This window comes from Drosophila melanogaster, chromosome 2L (genome assembly GCF_000001215.4).
Source record: "Drosophila melanogaster chromosome 2L".
Lineage (NCBI taxonomy): Eukaryota > Metazoa > Arthropoda > Insecta > Diptera > Drosophilidae > Drosophila > Drosophila melanogaster.
The window spans coordinates 17,946,097-17,962,214 of NT_033779.5; the positions used below are offsets into that span (position 1 = coordinate 17,946,097).

Here is a 16,118-nt window from a genome sequence, read left to right on the forward strand (position 1 = left end):
TAATTCATGATAACATAATTACAGTACGATAAAGCGTATTGCATTTATTAAAAACGATATGAATTGTGTTCTATAGCGACCCAAAATCATAAGAACTCCATAATATTTCAAAGACGCTCTTTGCACATCATCTTGACAGTCACTTTGCACAACGATTTTATTTCCAGCATTTCCAACAACTCACTTATGCCACTCAAATCAGGCAACATAAAAATGTAAATTAAACTGCAAAGCTTAAGCAGCTGAGAAGAGCAGTGGAATTATAGACATTATCCAGCCGGCAATCATAAGATATTGCAACAAGAGAACAGAGGACCAACTCCCAAATGTACAGTTACGTCTTCAGAGCCAACTACTAAATTAAGAAACCCGGCCATAAAGCACCGGCCCACAATAGATGAAGAAGCTTGAGAGAAGCGGGAAAAGCCGAGCGAATGGCAGCGGCAACAAACAATTTTACAACTTTAGGCTCGCGCATACATAAAAATAAATTTCATATTTACATAGAGAAACTTTTAGGTTGCCAACCAGTGAACAACAAAATAAAAAATGTAACTGAAATCAAAATAAAAACCGCAAGAAAAAATTCCCCATCCCATTGCTGAAGTGGCAACAAACATTAAGAGCGGCAACATTTGCATATTCCGTATATTTGGCTTTTGCCTTAATTTGTTTGCACATATAAGCACACTCCCACGCACACACACACAATCTCAACAAAGTGACTTTGCATGTTTAACAGCTCAGCAGATAAGGATCCAGTAGAAGCAGGACCTTCGCCGAATCTCGATTCAGTTCAAACAAGCTTAGGCAAATATTTGAATATGATTAAATTTGTCTGGAATTAATTCATTGTATTCTATGAATCGCTTGAATTTAAAGAGAATCAATTATAAACGAAAATAATATACATTTAAAAGTGTTCTCTAATCGATATTCAGTACTTGCTCTGTACCTATTTCAAATTAATAAATAATGTCTTAGTGCCTAATTATGCAAAATATAATTCTGGTATAACTAATTCATTCTATAGTTCAACAGAGCACTTTGAATGACAACGAAAGACATGAAAGGCTGAACGAATTTAATCGCACAAAACATTAAAATTGAATATTTTCATCATTAGAACTCAGCACAATTATTTAGCTGTCCCAAGATAACTCCTCTATAAATAAATATCGCAACGAAAATGTGGAAAATTTATGGTGAGCCACATGGCGTGGAGATCGGGCCCAAACTGTTGTTGGTAACCAAGCATTAGGGCTAACGATGCATTGCGATGCTTGTGTGTGGGTGGGTATTTGTATCTGTATCTGTAACTGTGTGAGCCATGTTTGCTGATGCCTATTCCCAGTGCACCATTTGGCCCAGTGCTGGTTGGTTGATTTGCTTACGCCGCCAGACGCAGTCAAAAGTATATTTAGACGGGGAAATAGAGGGGAGCTTTTTTTCACAGTCATTTGGGCACATAACAATCTTTCCTTTTTTTTCGCTCGCAGGACCTCTTCTTCTCTCGCAGTGGCCATAAATATTCTGGCATTGTTTTGCTTTATTATTTTTATTGTTATTGTTTCCCCCAACAGTGTTTGGCTCTTCACAATTTATGTTGATTATTTTTATGGCGCGGTCGCTTGGTGGCCAGTCAGTCCGTCGTATCAAAAACAGGAAACTAAAGCCCGGCAATATGTCAATATATGGCATAGTCTGGCCCGTTGTTTGGTTTTTGTGTTTAACGTTTAACATGACAAATGGCCACGCCCCCTGGCTTAACGCTTGTGTTGTCAATGAATGGCAATTTATACCCATACATACTTAAAATCGCAAAGAAAGGAGCGTGCGATAACAACATGGTTGAAAAAGTTATGGAAAATGTTTAGAAAGCGCCACGTACCACGCCAGTTGGAATAAGTTAAATAATCAAAGCACACGGATTGAGAGGAATCAAAACGTGATTTTTACACAAACTTTGAATATTTCGACGATATGAAATTTAAGAAACCACTATCACTTTTTTTTAGTTTTCTAATTAACTTTAATATCATTATCATTTGAGATTATTTTGACAAACATAGTTGGCCTTCCCAGGACTTCATGGGTACGTACAGATGTACTTCTCAGTTTTGAAACAAACTATTTCTGCATAAATTATAGTAATAATTACGCAGTCTGGCTTCAGCCCAGATGACACATTAACGGCCATCCGCACACAATTCTGAGGTTAAGCCAGAGTTCCAGAAACAGGCATGTGGGCGATGCCATCATGGTTGGCTGCGCACCAAGTTCTGTCTGAGCCAGGACTTACCAAGTGGCTTAACCACCAGTAGCCCAGCCACCCACTGTCCTCCGATTTCGGGAGACCTCAAAACTCGTTGACTCCTTGGTGGCCCCCATGCTGATTCTTTGTGTTGGATTCAGGCTCGTGCTATTTTAGTAGCTGGCTATTAATATTTTACTTTATCCTCGATGTTTGTTTGCTTGTTTGTTTGCCTGGCTGACGCCCTTTTATTGTCGTTGTTGTCATCGTTGTCGCCGTCTTCCCTGCCATTAATACGCTTAGCATGGGTAACATGATAAGCTAACAAGTGTGTTTGTCTAGGTTTTGACTTGATTTTAATGTGGTTTGCCATCGCTGATGCTTCGCACCACTTGAAAAGCTTTTGGCCTTGACTTGGTTTCTTCTCAAGCGGTTTTGTCAAGATTACCTTGATTTAGTATACCCCCCCTTTGGCACCACACGAATACTGGGGGCATCTGAAAGAGCAGAAGGGAGTTTATGAGCTGCAAAAAGCATACGTAAAAGCAAAATTTATCCAAATCGGTTGTGTAAAAATTCATTACACTACAATCAATCTGGAGCAACATAAAGTTTTATTAAAGTGCATTTTCAAAATCTCGAACTGGTAACTTGTTTCACAAATTCCTGTTCATAGCGTACTCAAAACTGAGTTTAATTCAATTTGTCCGCTAATGTTTTTTGTTGCGGTGCCTCACAATGGCAGTGGCCGAAATTAATTGCAGTTCATTACAGCCATTACAAAACTACAGACCGCACATGGAAAATCAATTAAAAGCAGCGTTAGATAACAAAACATTTGCATGGCGACCGCAAATCGCTGCCGCAGAAATATAACACAAAAACATTTTCAAATTCGCTACCAAACACCAAAATAGCAGCCCGACAAACCAATGTGGGGAATCCAACGGTGATCGTGTCAATATTGGCCAACTTCTGTGGACCGCCAATTGGCTCGAATGGATGATACTTCGAGTGGGAATAAGAATTTATTAGAAATAACTCGCAGTATTAGATTATTATGTGAGAAGAAATACTTTTGTATCTGCACTGGAGATTATGTAAGAAATGAAAACACGATGACTTCCCCATTTTAAGTCACTGCCAGCAATGAAATATATATTTGCAGTGCCTTGTTTACAACTCGCATTTGCACTTGTTTGACTTTGGGGTAGTAATATACATATTCCAAATACACGCAAGTACTTGCGAGTAATCCGTTCGTGTGCAGGTGCACTTGCTCCAAGTAGGGATAGAGATTATCCCCAGACGCAGACACATGGCAAACAAATGGAGAACAGTGGAGAACACAGCAGCCAAAATGAATAAAAAGGGCAAACAACGGATGGGACAAATTTGCATTTGATGCGCGTTTTCCGCACCCAGAAAAACACCCACAGATACAGACCTCGGTTGGGCAAAAAGCAAATAAACAAATAAAATCCCTCAACAATATACATAAAATATCGACGGCAGTCTGTGAACTCAACGTGCATCTGGAGTGCATAAAAATTGCATTGAACAAAAAATTCAGCCGGCAAACAAGGAAAGTGTTTTTAAACTTTTAAAAGTCACAGAGGACCAACATGAAATATTTACTTCGATGAGAAACAAAATTAAAAATATGTAGATTAAGCATAGCGAGAGAGAGAAAAACATGGTGATTATGCCTTTAACTATTCAGCGCAATCTCATGGTTGAGAGCCACAATGAAAAATCAACTTTAAGCATTTTTTGATCCTTCCAAACCAGTTCTGTCAAAACCAGTTAAGAAATTCCCATTTAATTGCCTTTGTATCACCTGTGAATTAATTCAGACGCAATTAGTTCAGATGGCCGATATGTTTCTACGGTTTCTGCAGTGCGCCATCAGTTTGTTGCAGTCCAATTCAACTTCCCCTGGGTGATGCGTGCCAAACATTCAACTCATGATGGGGATTGCAAATGATTTCAGCATCTGTGGCTGATCCGACCGACTGGGAGCGGCATTCGTCAGCAGATGCAAGGACACCTGAGACTGACACACTTTCTCTTTAAGCCAGTTGCAAAAGCGAGATATTCGTAGGATTAAGAGCCGTAATCCAACGCCTCCGCCTGCTGCAATCCGGTTCTGTTGGGACGCTTCGCCCTTGCAGCCATAACCACCAACCCAACAGTCCACTTGTGCATCGGAGCGTTTTGCCAGCGACTTAACAACATTTTGCATTCTGTCCACTGTCAGCGGGCGTTGTTGCCTCACCTTCTTGCCTCGCCGAACTGGCTTTCACCAGCCCCAACTCAACTCCCACACCTCATTTTCCCCCGTTTTCCCACCACGAGTCCTGCCAGTGCAACGGCTGTCGTTGTTTCCGTTTCCATCGCCGGGGAGGAACATTTTGCGTAATCTTGTTAGATAATTACCGTGTAGGGACCGTGCGGTTTCCTATCCGTGTGAGCCACCCTCCCAGTTGCACGTGTATGGGTGTAGGCCAGGTCGGTAGGCCGTTTCAATTGCCCAGCCCTCTTCGCTGCCAAACGCTTCAGATACTCAACAGTCGACCCAATTTTAGGGTACAAATCTAAATGACTGTGACGGGGGAACGACCGGTACGGTCTGTTCTGGATATTCTTGGCCAATCAAATGGCTTATGAGATTTCAAATTTATTCAGGCTCAAATGGATTCAACTGGTAAAAAGAAAGAATCGCAGTTCATCTATTTTTAAACTATAATAGGAGTGTGCATTAGATTTTCAATGTACATTAAAATTTTGTGAAATCACTTAAACCAATTATGGAGCAATATTCAAAGCCAATAGTCAACACTCTAATGCAATAACAAATTTAAAGCCATATAAGTACGATATGGAGGGAAATAAGTGTGACTTGAATGAGTGGATTGCAGGAAACTGGCGACTTAATGATGTAAATGCGTTTATGCTCGATCAAGTGGAAAACAATTATCACAATTATGAAAAAAATGGAATTTAAAAATAAAAGTATTCAAGCGATGGTCGGGCACTAAATTTATTAACTTTTTTTTCACACCGAATTATTCTCTCTTCTTTGCCTTCGGCCTATTTTCCACTTTTACTTTTTGCGCTGGCAATTTACATAATACAAATTGCAATTATCTTTAATGCGCTTAAGTTGAGAAACTGACTGGTCAATTAATATGAACTAATTAAATATTGGATTGTCTTTTTTTTTAAGCCTCATTTTATTAACCTTATATAAGTTACTTGTCATCTTACCGGGTTCGTAAAATTATGCGTCCCAAGAACGAGCTTCCAGAATAAATATACAAGATGCAGTGCCAAAATATAAATAAAAAACGAAAAATATTAGCATTTTAATTTTGATGAATTTTAGAGCTAAGCCAGCCAGGACTTTCATTCCAAAATACTTTCATATTCAATTCTTAAAATTGCCGCCCATTTCACTTGTAATTAATTCATTAAAATCAGTTTTTAGCTCTTAAAGTTCGTAAATCATATTTGGAGTGCACCGAACTATTGTTGTTATACCCATTAAGCAAACGGTAACTGGCTATACTAGATGTGTTGTAAGAGGTGGTTCTTTAACAAGCACACGTTCCGATAATATCTGTCAAATGCACAAATACTTAAATATGTACCAGAGAACTGCAGCCCGCCACTCGCACTCTACGTCCACCCGATAAACACTCGGTACTCTAGGCACCCCGTTTTTTTTGACACCCTACTTGCGGCAACACAAAATACTCGAGTGTTTTACCGACGTTGTGTTTTTGTTACGAGTAAAAAAACCACCCGAGGCCTGCTGCGCAAGAGCCGTATGGGTGAGTGGACGCACAGTCAACGATCGGCCGCAGGTCATTTTTTGTATGCGGGCTGCAGTTCTCTGGTCATTTTTTGTACGCCTAAAATTTGTATGGGTGGAAGCGTGACGGGTATAAGAAATGAAGGGTAAAAGGGAATACCCAAGAAAATTTTTGTGCTCATGTCTTTGCTCTTTGATGGACTCAATGGGTGCCTCCCATTTCAAACACATAAAGTAATTGCAATTAAAGACGGCATTTGTTGATTTTTACGTTTTTTAATGTCTCAATCTAAATAATAAAAACATAGTGGGCTTAAAAAGTATCTATTAAATATAAGGACTTAATGTTGTTGGATCAGGTAGTAAGTCATCGACGTCTACCTGTTCCCCATAGATAGCGCCGATTTGTAGGAAAAACTTCACCAAATTTTTAAATCCGGCTCCGGTTACTGCAGAAAACGGCCGACAATCTTGGACAACCCATTGGGTGCATTTTTCAATAGCTACTTTCTTGTCGTTTTCCGAAACAATTTTTAATTCCGTTGGTCGTCTTAATGTTAGACAACATTTATGGCGGGATAAATTGGAGGTGTTTTTGTGTAAAAATTTGAGCACTTTCTGGCATTGCCTGCAGAACAGCCATCCGTCCAGAACAGTTTCATCTTCCTTTAAAATGTCACATAAAATGCTCCAAATAACACTTTTTCCTTTATGTTTATTGGCAACTGAGTATGTTCCATTGTTAATTTTATTTTTAACGAAATCAGCCGCTTCTGCCATTATTGTGACCTTTTCCTTTGGCTTCCAAATAATACTGAATCCTAACAAGCTAGTAATTGCATCGTAAAAAACAAAAAAGGGGCAATTAACAGCCGAGACACTGGACCAAAGACACAAGAACTCAACAATCATTATGTATGGCGCCATTTGACTCGACTACCTACGAGACCACTCGAGTATTTTTGGAAACACCCGAGTATTTTTGGAAACACCCATGTGTTTAACGGTATACCCACAAGTGTTTTTCTCACTCATCCCTTTTTAGGCACTGTGTGAGCGGCACCCGCGACGCAAAACACCGTATTGATTCGGGTGCGCACACAACGGGGTGTCTTGTCTGCATGTTCAGATTTATACTGTGTGTTTGTAAGTACCCGCGATGTGCGTGGCGAGTAGCACCCGCACACAAAATTGTAGGGTGTGAGTCGAGTGGTAAAAAAGTGCCACCCTTGCAGTTCTCTGATATGTACATTGTTCCATTTTGCATGGATACATGCCAACATTTATTTGGTAGAAATTAGCAATTAATATAGCCTCCGCTAGGTGGAGCCACTGTATCATCTCGTAACAGTTGCTATCTCCATCTTCCTCGGGTATCTAGTAGTCGAGATAGCCTACTTCTGACTTGCCTTACTTACAATTCCAGCTAGTCAGATGAAACTTCTTATTTGCTTATATTTACAATTTTAATAGTTTTTCAATTTTTCATTGAGTTTGTCTGACTTTTCTCCCGCTACTCCTCCGCTCCCCTTGCCCAATGGAACTTTTTGATGAACAACAAGCAGGAAGCGCCTGTAGGGAGATGGATGCCGCCAGCCGGGCCGCATAAATATTTTAGATTTTCCACGCTTTTCCACACTTTGTTGCTGTCGCAGGGAGCGGTATGGCACGGGCGTGGTTGAGAGGGATCTGTCATGGCAAAGGGTTGAACCAGCTGGCAGTTGCATTTTTCCAAGGCCTATTCTGGCAACTGGATTGTTGCCCGTTCTGGCCGTGTCGCTTCTGCCTAGTTGGCCAAACTTGGCAGCAGGCAACTGCAATGTTGACGCTGCTGTTGCAACAGCAATGCGGTGGGTAAAATGGGAGGATCCGGCCAGGATAAAGGGTCCTGTAAAAATGCCCAAGCTGCGGATTGCAGCACAGAGCGAAATGTGTTGAAAGGCGAGGCTCTTTAATTGCTTTATATTATAGAACAAGTTGACCCACAGTTAGTTTCAGTTATTTTTACAGCTCTTTATATAAACATCTTGTTTTATTTTAGTACAGATATATGAAAATATAAAGTTATTTACTGTGCTCACAACATCTTTTTTTATATTGGTTTATTCCGTAACCAGGGGCCCTTCTGACACATGGCATGGGTCTTGGTATTAATTTGCTGCCTGCGCCAAAAGTGCTTAATAAATATTTTAATTAAGAAGAAGCCCAGGCCGCCCGGGTCAAAGCCTGTTGTGCAGGATGCCCAGGACACACAGGATGCACAGAATGCGGTGGATCAGATTCAAGTGCCTTGCAGGTCTTGAGGGCTCGAGGCCAAATTGGTATATGCAGCCTAATGACACACGCACAGGCTTTGATGGATAAATGATATTACATGAATATGTAAGTCAAGGCAGGTGAAAGGATATGAAATGCGGAGCTGGAAAAGAAAGTATCCTGTCTGCAAACTTTTACTCGATCATAAATATATGGGCACAAATATTAAATTGTGAAATAACTTAATTAGCTTAAAATACAAGCTGTGTGGCCACTTGGAGATATCTGCACTTATTGGAGTTTTCAATTAATTATAAAAGTCATAAAGCCAGCTTTAAATTTGCGAAATTAGTTTTGCACATGGCCCAAAAAGTTTCAAATTTATTTTCTGGCAATATATTAAGCGCAGTGTTAATCAAGAAACTTTGCTAAATTGTAGAAAATGTTATTTTAATTAATCAAATTTCTTAAATATTTTTTTTAGTCAAACGATTAAATCTGAAACGAAAGTTTATTCCGAAAGTTGGCCAAAAACTGCGCAAAGTTCAAGTTGAGTCAAAAATTGCATAAACTCATTTGTATAATGCACACGCTCTGCCATCCAATCCCGGGTCCCCCCACCCCAACGTCCCTAGTTTTTCCCGATTTTCCTCTGTCTTTTGTGTGTGAGTGTGTCCCGCTCATCTGCATATGCAGCGATGGAAGCGCTGAAAACTATGACTCGAAAATGTGACCTGCTGGATGCGCAGTCGGGAAAATGGGAGACGGGAAAATTTGCAAGCGGGAGTTTAGGGGGTCGGAGTGGCATGGCCTGGCCTTGGGCGACATTTAGCACTCGCCACGTAGCCTGGCCGCCACGCCCATCCACTTGGCCGCCCCATCTTCCAAACTTGGCCCGGAACATGGCGGAGCTTAACTGTGACACATTTTACACATAATTTTCAACACCTAAATCCGCAAGTTAGTGCCAACCATCAGATTTTGCACACGTTAACGCAAACATAAAGCGTCGGATCTCGGATTTTCGACTGTGCGGCGGAACAGGAGCAGGACCCAAAAAGGATGCGCAGCTGGACCAACCAGTTGGATGAATTTTAAAGCTTTCACGATGTTCGAGTCACGAATAAAAAATGAAGCACCAAATGCACTACTTTTAGTGCGTCCGAAAAGAAAGGAAAATGGAGTGAACATTCAAAGCAGATCGACCTTAGCTCGAAAACAATCTGTCTTCGCGCCGAAACTTTCGCTGGACAGGACATCAAAAGGGCTCTGAGAAGGCAAAGAAGAATGTAAGATGAATAAAACAAGCTAGTTTGAATTCAAATTTAATGTAAAATTATTAGCCAGTCTAAAGCTGTGACTTAGGTTCTTTTGAAAGTTTGACTTATTCTGGCCCATCACTATTTAACAAATATATTATATATCAACGGGATTTCCAAGCATTTTGACCAAATTCCTATCTATTTACATTTAGAAATTCCCATAATAAATATAACGTATTCATTACTCAAACTGCAATGCCAACAAACGTGAAATAATGCTTAATAAATTTTGAAATTGCCATGTAAAGCATTATACATTTGCACAGAAGAACACTCAGTGGGCATATTATGATTTATCAACATGGGAACACGGCCCTGCAAATGTTGAGCACATCTGGCTATATGATTTACATATCAAGCCGACCGTCAACTCCGATGTTGTTTGTCTTGTTGCTCCCAAAGTTGTTGACCGTCCATCACGTGACGTTGCCTGTTTGTTTTAAGCAAAAGTTTACATTGCCAGGACGCAGGAAAGGAGAAAACTGGGGAACACCATATCCTGCTCCTGCAACTTGAAGTGGAAATTAATAAAAACAAAAATGTTTTTAGCCAGCTGGACACAATAACATAAAAATACTGAGGAAAATTAATATGCAACTTTTGATGTATGCTGCATGCAGCATATGTTGCATGTTAATGCAAATGTATGAAAATAGTTTATGTCTATTTTTCTATGAAACGGCTTTAAAAGGGGGTTTTCAAAAATTTCAATACATTTGTTTTAGCTTGCTATGCTAATTTACAAGTGAAACTCATTTCTGTGATTTCCAGGAAAGTCATCTAGGCTTATGAGGGTCCGTTCATGTATCTGAATAAGTAGTCAATAAGAAAAGTACTCCGACCAATTGCCGCCCCCAAAAGGCGAGGAAACATGAAAAATCTCAGCATTTTGTGAACCAACAACAAACGGCTTTTATACAAAAAACCACTCGGAATAAGCCTCCAACCCCCCAGCTCGACCTCAACCCCATGACCCCGAACAAAGTCGGTTGGCCTGGGTTGGAATGAAGATAAAATGCCCCTGAGGAATCGGGCAACAGTTTGTAAAAGTTTTCAATAAGCTTCTGGTATATCGAAGCAGTTTGTGGATGCGCAGCGGAAATGCATAAACATTTATAAGAATTTCCTTTGAAAGCATGTTAAACATAATTTCGTGCCGAAGGACAGGATGGCAGAGGCTTTCATGGGAAATGTGACAAGAGAAATCAATTGAAGTTACTTGTAAATGAATTTCGTCTCGAAATTTTCAAGTTGTGCGGAACAAGTTTGCTTAATTTGTGTAATGAAGAAATCCCAGAGAAGTTTGCTATCAGCTTCGGAGAAATGTAAAATGAAACTTTGAGAATAAAATTTGCTTAGAAGAATATTTACAAGTTAACAGGCAAAAAGTATTGTTTTAAACAGTAATTATAAGGTTCAGTTGATTTGATAAAGAATATTTTAAAAAAGGTACATACAAAACAATGCCTATCGATTAACATATATATGTATATATATAAACTTTTTTTTTGCTTTAAACTTGGCTCATTTATAATTTATAATTCACAGTTTTTCCTTTTTTACCAGCTTAAAATGTGTTTGGATAATTCCAAGCCATTTAAAGTTAATTCGTTTGCATTTATCCAACCATTAAGTGGGCACCAAAAACAAATGCAAACGAATCGTCATCCCAGGAGGATTTCCCTTACCTAGTGTCTCCATAACTCAATGGGAACCTATTGGATCACAGCAAATTAACATGCATATATCTGGCCAATGCGATGCGATGCGACTCGATCTGATGTGATGGAGGAGCTCGTGCAGAGCCCACAAGGACACATGTCGCCCCATGGAGAGCCCCAGCCTGCCAGTCCTGTGAATCAGAACAGGACTCTTGTGCCGTTTGGCATACGAAATAAGCACAAACAAATTCGATAACAAATGGTTTGGAATCAAGACAACAACAATGCAGGGGCTATATACCATATATTTATACAGCAGGAGGTGGGCAAAGAGCGAAGGACGCTGGTGAGTTTAGGAACAAATGACATATTGTCGGGTGCAGAAAAATCCTGGAGAATGGGAGACAACATATGGTTAGCCTGATGTGACTTTCAGTTCGTTTTTGTTTGTGTTTAACGTAAATATAAAATTTATTATCCAGCGAAGCGCATAAATTAGCCAAACAAGAAATCAGAAGCAGACGCAAATTGAGACCAAAACCCACACATCCCCACTGAGCTCGACTTGATGATGATAACAAATGAAATCAAATAGGTGGAATGTGGGATATGGAAGCCATATGAAGGGGACCAACGGATCCCAAAGCAAACATCATTAATTGTGGAGAGTTCACAATTTGGATTAATGAACTATCAAATGCGGTTCTCAATTTACGATGCGCTGAAACTGTCTTTGTGGAGTATATATGAGTGGCTTTTAGTCAGTATACATATCGAATAAAACGCATTGTTTAAACAACTTTAAATGTTTTTCTTTCCGCATGGGAAAATTCAGTTAATAATTTTGTCCACAAAAAGGTACCATTCAACCTATAGTGCAGTGCTGTTTTAATAAAAATTAAATCATTTTTCTAAAATAGTCCTTTTAATTTAATGTTAACGTTTACACGTTTATACATTTACATAATACGCACTATTGATACCCTGTACTTTATTGATACCCTGTACTGGAACATCCCTCAAGAACATGGTGAAATGAAAGCAGCAAAGCCATCTTTTTCGAGAGTGCACTCTAGCTCCACCTACCGGCAGTCTAAAAGTTAAGGAAGTAAGATTCCCACCCACATTAATATTGATTATCTTTAGTTGTTTAAAACTCCCTTAGTAAATATCAAATTTCGCATCGAAATAAGCCCTCTGGGCCATTGATATCATTAGATTCACACTTAATCATGAGCAGGCTAATTAGATGTCTTGCGTTTGGCGCATACAAGTGTTAATTTTCCCAAAACAAAGCACACGCTCGCAGTCGGTTAATTAACACATTTTCGCAGATTTCACAGTTTTCGCAGCCTTTCCCGGAACACTTTGTTCTTAGCAGGACAGCAAAAAGGGGCAAAGCAGCATGCAAAACCTGGGGGCAACGTGGCTTTTGATGTGTTCCGACCATAACTTTGCGGCCCAAAGTCGCTGCCAAGGCTAAGGACCTCCCTGTATGCAAAGTCCCTTGAAAAAAAGTAGCTGCAAATTCCCAGCAAAATCCATGGCAACATGACCAGCAGGCAGCGGTAACGAAAAGTTTTTGGACAAACCGGGCCGAAAACTTTCAAGATTCACAACTGCAACACTTGAAGTGTGTTGAAAGTGCACGCACACTCGCCTAATCCCGCTCACAGATACTCCACACACACAAACACCCATTGCGCACATCCTGCATATCCTGCCTGTTTACCAAATGAGTTTTGTGCTAGTTTGTTTAATGCCTGGGGCCGCAAAATTTATGACGACATGCGGAAGGGGTACCAGCAAGGGGATGGAGTCCTATCTATCCGGAGAGTTTCTTGGTGTAATGGACAGATAACTGTTGCCTAATTGTTCTGACATTCATACGCAGTGAGGGTGGCAGTCATAAAAGTTTCATTCCATTAAATTCGTTCTCGATTCATGTAGTTTTGTTTTAACTCTGAAGGTTTGGGGCTACTCAATGCAGCTTGATCAATTGGAAAACTAATTAGAATTTGACCTCAGGGGCAGCAAAAAATTATAGTTTGGTTAAAAGTGTAAAATGAGGTTTAACATATTAAACTTTATATGTATATATATATATATATATGTAAATCCTAATATAACACGATTGTTCTGCGCAAGCAATAATTCTGCAAACTTAATGATTGCGTAATTTATTCCGGTATTTTTAGATTAATTTCGGATTTCCGAAACGTTAAATCAATTAATTAATTAATTCAATTAAATTTTGACTGTCATTGGCAGCTCCGCATGTCCTAGTTTATTGAGCTTTATTTTTTGGAACTCCAACACCCATGAAAGGCGGTGCACCTGTTGCCTGGACTACGGTGACACCGAGTTCCAGCACACGTGGGACATAAATTCCATTTCATTTAGCTCTTAATTCAATTTTATTTGTCACATTCTGCTCGCGCCATCCACCGTGGATTTAAGGGGGTTCGTTCGGGGCGACGCAATTATCGAATGCACCACGTAAATTAACCCAGAAACGTTTCCATGCATAAAATGCCAAAAATTTAACTAAAATTATGCACATTTGTTCGGCAGAGGGAGGAGGAAGAGGAGGGGAGCATAAAGAGACCAAAAGCAACGGCCTTTTGAATAGGACTTCCCAACTCCCCGGCTGGAATGCATAAAACGCTGATTGCAGCGTGTTTCACCCGCGTTTTACCCTTTTTATTCCAGCGAACGTGACTGAATTTACACGCAAATAAATACAAAACTATGGTAAGAGCAGCTACTGCAACAAGAAAAACGGCTCCATAGTTAAGCAAAAGACAAAAAAAAATCGGCAAAGAAGTGCAAGTGCCCGAATACAAATATGAAATGCGGCTGCCGAAACAAAAATGCTATTTATTTGCCAACCCAATGCTAAAAACGAAAAAAAAAAAAATTTCTATCACGTTCAAAATGTGCAAAAAGAGAGAGCGACAGCAGCGTCCGCCAGGTGGCGCTAGTCAGCGAGCGGCAAAACGGAACCGGAAATGCCGCCGCTGACAGCGAAGCCTGTTTAAAAACGAAGGAAAGTCACAGCTGCCATCGCGTTATCTGCATTTTGTTGACTCTACATCCTTTCACCGCTGCCCTCTCGCCTTTATCTCCGCATTATGCATGAAATATTCTCTATCTTTCGTTTTTCCTCTGGCCTGTAGCAAAGGTGAGATAAATCGGGATTACCCTCAAATAGAGAGGAGTGAATGTATCAAAAGGCAGGGAAGACAGAAGACGCTAAAGCTTTTCTTATTGAAATAAAAAAAGGGGGGAACTTTGCCATAGAGCACTAAACTTTATTGTCAAATTCCATTGAAACTTCAAAGTGTACATAACATTTTAATAATATTACTTTTGCACGCCTTTATATTGCGAAACTAAAAAACTAAAAGAAAAGTGAGAGAAACAGCTTAGACTTTATTTTATCTGTGAAAGAGGTACAACCAAATAAAATCTGGACACATGCAAAATGTACCAAAACCAACAGATTTATCAATACATGTATTCAAAAATAGCATACTACTTCTTATAATTTCCATTTCTGTCTCATTGACCAGTTTTGTTTCCAAATAGTCATAAAATCAAGTAAGCTCCTCAAAGGAGCACCCAATAAATGGAGTAAGTGGTATTCAAGTGAATGGTAAAGGGGAATTGCCATTTAAATGGCATCCCGGGTCCGGAAGAGGAGCCAAAGTCAAAGAAGACTCACTGACAAAGGGCAAAGCCCAGCTGCAAAGTCAAAAGTGCGGCATGAGTGCAAACTGATTAATCACATTTGGTGGGCTTACATTTATGGCAGATGTGGGGACATATTCGTGTGTATGTACCAGGAAATGGGCGGCAAACACATGCAGATGTCACATTAGCCTTATACTTTAATTAATTTCTAATCCCAGCTCATTGAAGGCGGCTGCAATTAGATGGCGACGCCGTTGCTTGTAGGCTGGCAAGGATTACAAGGATGTGGCCGCTTGGCCCCGACATTTGTCAAACACTAAACACTGAAGAAGCCAAAGGAGGATATCAATTTGTGCATTTGAGTGTAAAGTACGGATTCGCCTGCCCATCAACTGCAAATTAGACATTCAAAATTTAATCGGCAATGCAAGTTTTTGGGGATTTTGGGGCGGGCACATAATTAAGCTGCAACTTTGTGGGGATTATTCAATGCGAATTGGAATCAACCAAAACCACAAGCTTTTAACATTAAATGCGATGAACTATTTGGTTAAGTTGGTAATCCAGCATTGCGGCGGGTGAAATAGTTTAAGGGCCTCATTAATGTGGTTGCGGCTTGGGAATATTTTGGAAATTGATCTTTATGTAGCCTAAATGCATAAGAAGGAGGTCTTTAAACTGTTCTTCCTTGTAGCTAATTGGATTTGAAGTTCGGAGCGGAGTTTATGTATCTTTTGATATACACATTCACTTTATATCCTTACTCAATTACCTTTTCAGCCTTATCGCGCTGCCTAATTCCTTAATCCGCAACTAAATTTCCATTTGAAGCGTAATAAATTATTTATTCTCAATAGCCGACAGCACAACAAGTTGGGAAAGGCGTACAACAAAATCTGAGAAGTCTGCATAGCTAAATTTGCAAAATGTGTTAACAAACTGCCACGCCCACCGATACGAGGCACTGTGATTTGTGCGGAGGGCAATTTATATGCCACAGAAGCCGGCTGCCACGCCCCCTTCTCGGTACCGGGAGGCACTTTACACTCAAATTGTGTTAATTTGCATATTGGAAACTTTTGCCTAATTGAACATAATGCCACTTAATTAAA

General features: G+C 39.9%; 2 long non-coding RNA genes across 2 annotated transcripts, besides 1 other annotated feature; both read right to left on the reverse strand.

Annotated features, from left to right (window-relative positions):
- Positions 1-2,050: 2,050 nt before the first annotated feature.
- lncRNA:CR44398 (long non-coding RNA:CR44398) lies at positions 2,051-5,644 on the reverse strand. Its single transcript, NR_124346.1, has 2 exons — positions 5,525-5,644; positions 2,051-2,751 (listed from the first exon to the last, which is right to left on the reverse strand). It is a non-coding gene; the product is annotated as a long non-coding RNA:CR44398 (long non-coding RNA).
- lncRNA:CR44397 (long non-coding RNA:CR44397) lies at positions 4,019-5,644 on the reverse strand. The gene is made up of 2 exons (NR_124347.1): positions 5,525-5,644; positions 4,019-4,958 (listed from the first exon to the last, which is right to left on the reverse strand). It is a non-coding gene; the product is annotated as a long non-coding RNA:CR44397 (long non-coding RNA).
- A 263-nt stretch (positions 5,645-5,907) lies between these two features.
- Positions 5,908-7,313: a mobile genetic element.
- Between the last annotated feature and the right edge of the window lie 8,805 nt (positions 7,314-16,118).